The sequence below is a fragment of the Trichomycterus rosablanca genome, chromosome 21, assembly GCF_030014385.1.
Source record: "Trichomycterus rosablanca isolate fTriRos1 chromosome 21, fTriRos1.hap1, whole genome shotgun sequence".
Classification (NCBI taxonomy): Eukaryota; Metazoa; Chordata; class Actinopteri; order Siluriformes; family Trichomycteridae; genus Trichomycterus; species Trichomycterus rosablanca.
Genome location: NC_086008.1, coordinates 2,106,501 through 2,112,500, shown reverse-complemented (window position 1 = coordinate 2,112,500; position 6,000 = coordinate 2,106,501). Strand labels below are relative to the sequence as shown.

The 6,000-nt window shown below is 44.1% G+C and overlaps 1 protein-coding gene across 1 annotated transcript in view; it reads right to left on the bottom strand.

Moving 5' to 3' along the window:
• The window catches only part of sema4c (sema domain, immunoglobulin domain (Ig), transmembrane domain (TM) and short cytoplasmic domain, (semaphorin) 4C), a 36,778-nt gene that overhangs the window by 30,309 nt on the left and 469 nt on the right, over positions 1-6,000 (bottom strand). The gene's annotated exons all lie outside the window — the stretch shown is intronic.

Below are 6,000 nucleotides of genomic sequence, written 5' to 3'. Positions count from 1 at the left end.
AGACAGACAGACAGCTCTCTTCAAAATACAGTCGGTTTATTTGCTCCCCAGCTGTGTGCATCAAAATGAAGTAAAAATACAAACAATAAAAACAATAAAGAACCTAATACAGTAAAAGCACACAGCTGTAGTCAAGTGTTACATCTGGTACAATATGAGATTTAACCAAACGTAAAATAACGAGTTAAAATTGTGTGTAAAGATACTAATTGCTATAGTAACGTAACAACTGTATTTAATTACGGTAAATTTGTAACTAAAACGCTGTGATATACTCACTAAACATTTACTAACAACTGAGAATATAAACGCCACGACTTACAGACGATGCTTGGGTATTATATTGCAATATAATTATCTGTATTTATTTATTATTGTTTACATTACTGACTACGCTACCCCCGCGTTCTTTTGCCGTAAAAGTCACATGGCTTCTTAGCGAAGGTGAAAGTTAGTTGCCATGACTACGATGTCACGTTGTCTCTTAAAGGCGCAGGAGCGCATTAAATTATAAGCGCGTCTCTGTAACGACTCGAACCATCACAACAATCATACAGTCGTTTAAGCTCTCGCGGGCCGGATCAAATTACGCGGTGGGCCGGATCTGGCCCGCGGGCCGTGAGTTTGACACCCCTGTTCTAGACCTTCATCGGTGGTCACAGGACGCTGCCCACGGGGCGCTGTCGGCTGGATATTTTTGGTTGGTGGACTATTCTCAGTCCACCAGTGACAGTGAGGTGTTTAAAAACTCCAGCAGCGCTGCTGTGTCTGATCCACTCATACCAGCACAACACACACTAACACACCACCACCATGTCAGTGTCACTGCAGTGCTGAGAATCATCCACCACCTAAATAATACCTGCTCTGTGGGGGTCCTGTGGGGGTCCTGACCATTGAAGAACAGGGTGAAAGGGGGCTAACAAAGCATGCAGAGAAACAGATGGACTACAGTCAGTAATTGTAGAACTACAAAGTGCTTCTATATGGTAAGTGGAGCTGATAAAATGGACAGTGAGTGTAGAAACAAGGAGGTGGTTTTAATGTTATGGCTGATCGGTGTATGTTTATGATGTTAACAATGGCCTGGTCTACACGATTTTGGTCATTTTTCGTATATAATGCTGCTCCAAAACGTCCTGTTCTTTTCTCACCACAGAGGAGACGTGTGGAAATGATCGTCCAGGAGGATCACCGATACGGTACAGATTTGGCGGAGGGAGATTAGCCTGGAAAATGCTGAAGCAGGCCTCTAAAGCCACGACTCGTTTAATGAGGAGCAGAAGCGGCGATGGGAAAGAGTGAATAATATCTCCACTTTAATCTCGGCCCCGGATCAAAATCCTTCTAACTGGCAGCCTGAGCACACACACACACACACACACACACACACACACACACACTGGTGCACAGATGACCTGAAACAGTAGCTAAACAAACACTGCAAACTCACTACAGATTTTCTTTTCGACTCGTCGCGACTCCCCCGTCTCTCTCGCTCTAGTAAACTCACGGCTCTTCCATTTATGGTGTGAAGAACACGCTCGGCTACAGATTTATAAAGTGTGTGTGTGTGTGTGTGCGTGTGCGTGAGTGTGTGAGGGGAAGAAAGATAGCGCTTCAGCTCACTGCCGCTTTGTTCAATAGTTTATAGACTGCTGTGATTAAGTCGGTGAGTTCATGCTGTTGTGCGGTGCAGGGCTCGTTTCAGACCAATAAAACCAGAGTCGGGCAGAACAAGGTGAACGTTTAGAATGAAACCATCTAAACCATTTAGCTACTTTTACTGGTGAAAAATGTTGTATATACACTACACGGTCAAAAGTATTGGGACACCCTTATAATTTTTGAATTCATGTGTTTAAGCCACAACAGTTACTAACGAGTGTAATAAAATTACACCCTCATATCAAACCTACAATTCTTTGATATTTTCATATATATAAATATATATATCGATTCTTACACTGTACAGGTATATGGATAATACATATATTTGTATATATTTTTAATAAGAATATTAATAATATAAGATTATTATATAAGATATATGTATATATATACACTACTGCTATTATTATTTTTAATTGTATTCCATGCCATAGTGTCAGACGCACAATCTGTCTGTCTGTCTATCTAATCAATGTCTGTTTGTCTGTCTATCTATCTGTCTGTCTATTTATCTATCTAATCTATCTACCTGTCTGTCTGTCTATTTATCTGTCTGTCTGTCTGTCTGTCTGTCTGCCTGCCTGCCTGCCTGCCTGTCAGTCTGTCTAATCTATCTATCTGTCCGTCCGTCCGTCCATCCTTCCGCCTATCTATCTATTTAACTAATTTAGTTATATAAGGGACATTATATGCTTAGATATTTATTTTATATACTTAGATATTTTATTTACATTATATTTTGCAGCAACAGTTTAGGGAAGGCCCTTTCCTGTTCTGTTTCAGCATGATGGAGCCTTTTTTGACCGACATCAGTGCCCAGCCTATTTATTTTATTTATTGTATAGAGCCTAAGGTACCGGACTATTATTTGAAAGGTCGCTGGTTCAAGTCACACGTCTGCCAGACTGCCACCTTTGGGCTCCTGAGCAAGGCCCTTAACCCTTAATTGCTTGGACAAAACACTGTCACAGTGCTGTAAGTCGCTTTGGATAAAAGCGTCCGTTTTATGACAAAAGGTGTAAGTGTAAATGTTGATTGAACAAGCACAAATTCCCACAGACATCCTTCAAAGTATTGTAAGAAGCCTTCTCACACAGCTGAAACGATCACACAGACGTCATTCTGTTTTAATACCATGTGTAACGGGACATCCGACAAGCTCATGGTCAGGTGTCCACATACTTTCGGTTCTATAGTGTATGTGAGGGTATATAATGAGTTTTAATGCCTTTTAGGCCGTTCCTAAGACAGAAAGCCGGCAAAACCGAGCAGATAACATCACGGTATCTGTTTTATGGTCCCTCCAGGCTCTGCAGCACTGAAATAAACAACCTGCTGGTGTAAAATAAAGCACCGACGTTACTGAGCTTTGCTTTAAACTTTAAAGGTTAGAACTGGAAATAAAAAAGCCTGAAACCAGCTGGAGATAAGCAAAACATGGAGATGAGTGAGTTATTTGTTTAATGTGTCATTTTAGTCTGGCTGAAGTTCCGACATCAAGGGTGGAAAAATACAGAGTGTATAGTGTGTTTCTCTGAGTATGTTAAAAAATAAATAAATAAATGCAGTTGGTGGCTTTACGATGTTCTTTAATTGTACATGGGACAAATTAAAAGAAAAAAGGAAGGATTTAAAGGGATAAAAAAAAAAAATGAAAGTCCGCCCCCTGTTGGAGAAACTCCCACCTGCTTAATATAAGTGTTTGTTTATTACGTTATTCTTAAGGTGATTCATGACAGGACGGGTAGTTACAGGTTACCCCTTTGGGAATCGAACCCAGGACCTTCTTGCTAGGAAGCAACAGCGCTACCCACAGTAATATGTGGATAGAACAAGCGTTCATTCATTCATTCATTCATTCATTTTCTTATCTGCTTATTCAATCAGGGTCGCAGGGGGTGCTGGAGTCTTGATCCCAGCTTTTCAATGGGCGCAAGGCACACAGTAACACCCTGGACAGGATGCCAGTCCATCGCAGGGCACACACACACACACACATATACACACCCATTCACCTATAGGGTAATTCAGTGTCTCCAATTAACCTGACTGCATGTTTTTGGACTGTGGGAGGAAACCCACACAGACACGTGGAGAACATACAAACTCCGCACAGAAAGGACCTGGACTGCCCCGCCTGGGAATCAAACCCAGGACCTTCTTGCTGTGAGGCGACAGTGCTACCCACCGAGCCACCGTGCTGTAACAGGTGAAAAAAAGTGATCTGCAGTTGGACACATCAGAGAGGGTGCATGACGGCCTCGGCCCTCCTTAAATCGGGGTGGAAGAGAGGCGAATAAAGTGGAACAGTGGTACCACTGCGTCAAGATCCCCACAGAAATGAATGCAACTCTTTAGGATCCAGTCTCACAAGCTTCACAACGTGAATTCGAAGCACGTTGGACCCTTGAGCAGTGGAAAAAGCAGTATGGTCGGATGAGGTCTCCTTAACCATATTTACAGTAAAGCACGATGCCACCCCATGAAACAAGCGGTCCTTCACTATTTTTCCCATCAGTGTGGGTTTCCACTCCTTTATAAACACATCGTCTCTAAACACGGAGAAGGAAGGAGGTGGAACGTTTAAAATAAAAAACACAAGGCAGCAGGAGTAAAGGACAATGAGAACTAATAGAGAGATCGAGGGGGTGAGAATGGAAGAAAAGGGAAGAGAAAAAAACACACAAGCACTTTCATACAGAAGCCAGTAAAGGCGTCGGGTAATCCGATCAGCCTGAGAACGAACCCGGGGAGGCGGGAGCGCAGGAGAGAAGAAATAAAAAGCCTGTGAGGTGAAGAATAAAAGAACAGGTACGAGATGAAGGGAACAAAGGAGCCAGAGGAAACCTAAATCTGTAAATCTCTATGAGCTCCACTCCCCTCGTCTAGCTCGTGCCGTGTCACGCCGTCTGCAAACGCAAAGATGATTCGAACACGTGGATTTGAGAGGTTTATCTCTTATATATATATTATTTATTTATGCATTTTCTCTTTAGCGCGTCCAATTCCCCGATTGCGTCACGCTTCCTCTCCACCAATGCCGATCCCTTCTCTGATTGAGGAGAACGAAGCTAACCCACGCCCCCTCCGACACGTGGGCAGCAGCCGTATGCATCTGATCACCTACACTTTGACGAGTGCAGTGCAGCTCAGCGATGTGTACGGAGAGACACACCCTAAGAGCACTCTTTTCTCATCTCTGTGCAGGCGCCATCAATCAGCCAGCACTAGTGATGAGAGAGAGAGAGACCCTATCCGGCTTAATCCCGCCCATATCTGAACAACAGGCCAATCGTTGTTCATGCGGCCGCTCAGCCTTAGCCTTAGGTTTGTCCCATTTTTTAATGCAGATACATCTTCAGGTCCTTCCACAGATGTCTGAGGGGTTTAAGTCTGGACTTTGGCTGAGCCATTGGGTCACTGTGTCGACGTGGGAACACTGTAAAGCCTTAGATATTGATTTACATCCTTGCCCTGATCTATGCCCTGCTATACCTTCATCATGGAGTTCCACAGACGGTTCCTTGGACGTCGTGGCTTGGTTTTTCGTCCTGACAGTGCAGTGGACGTTTGTGGCCCTCATAGACCCTGATGAGTCTTTCCAAATTGCGTCCAATTAATTCAGATCGCAACTGGTGGACTTTAAAAGCGTTCTGGTCACGTCAGGATGAACCTGATGATTGGCAGCATCTCAGCTGTGCTGTCAGCCGACCGGGCGCCTACACACGAATGACTGTGTAAATAAAGAGGGAGGCTTTTATATGTGTAAATAGGGTTCCTCTTCACTAGGGCATAGTGACCCCTGGGGGGGGGGGCATGCAGGGGTAAACCCTGCCCCTGACAGGTGAAAAGAAGTGATCTGCAGTTACATTTTCAGCATTTAGCAGACGCTTTTATCCAAAGCGACTTACACAATGAGCGGAACACGATGAGCAATTGAGGGCTAAGGGCCTTGCTCAGGGACCCAACAGTGGTAACTTGGTGGTGGCGGGGCTTGAACCGGCAACCTTCTGTTTACTAGTCCAGTACTAGTCCAGTTCTGTTTACTAGTAAACCTTCTGTTTACTAGTCCAGTACCTTAACCACTGAGCTATCACTGGCCCCCAGTTGGACACATCAGAGAGGGTGCATGATAGCCTCGGCCCTCCCTAATTGGGGTGGAAGAGAGGCAAATAAAGTGGAACAGTGGTACCACAGCCTCAAGATCCCTACAGAAATGAATACAACTCTATAGGATCCAGTCTCACAAGCTTCACAACGCTGGAATTCATAGCATGTTGGACCCTTGAGCAGTGGAAAAAGCAGTATGGTCAGATGAGCTCATCTCAA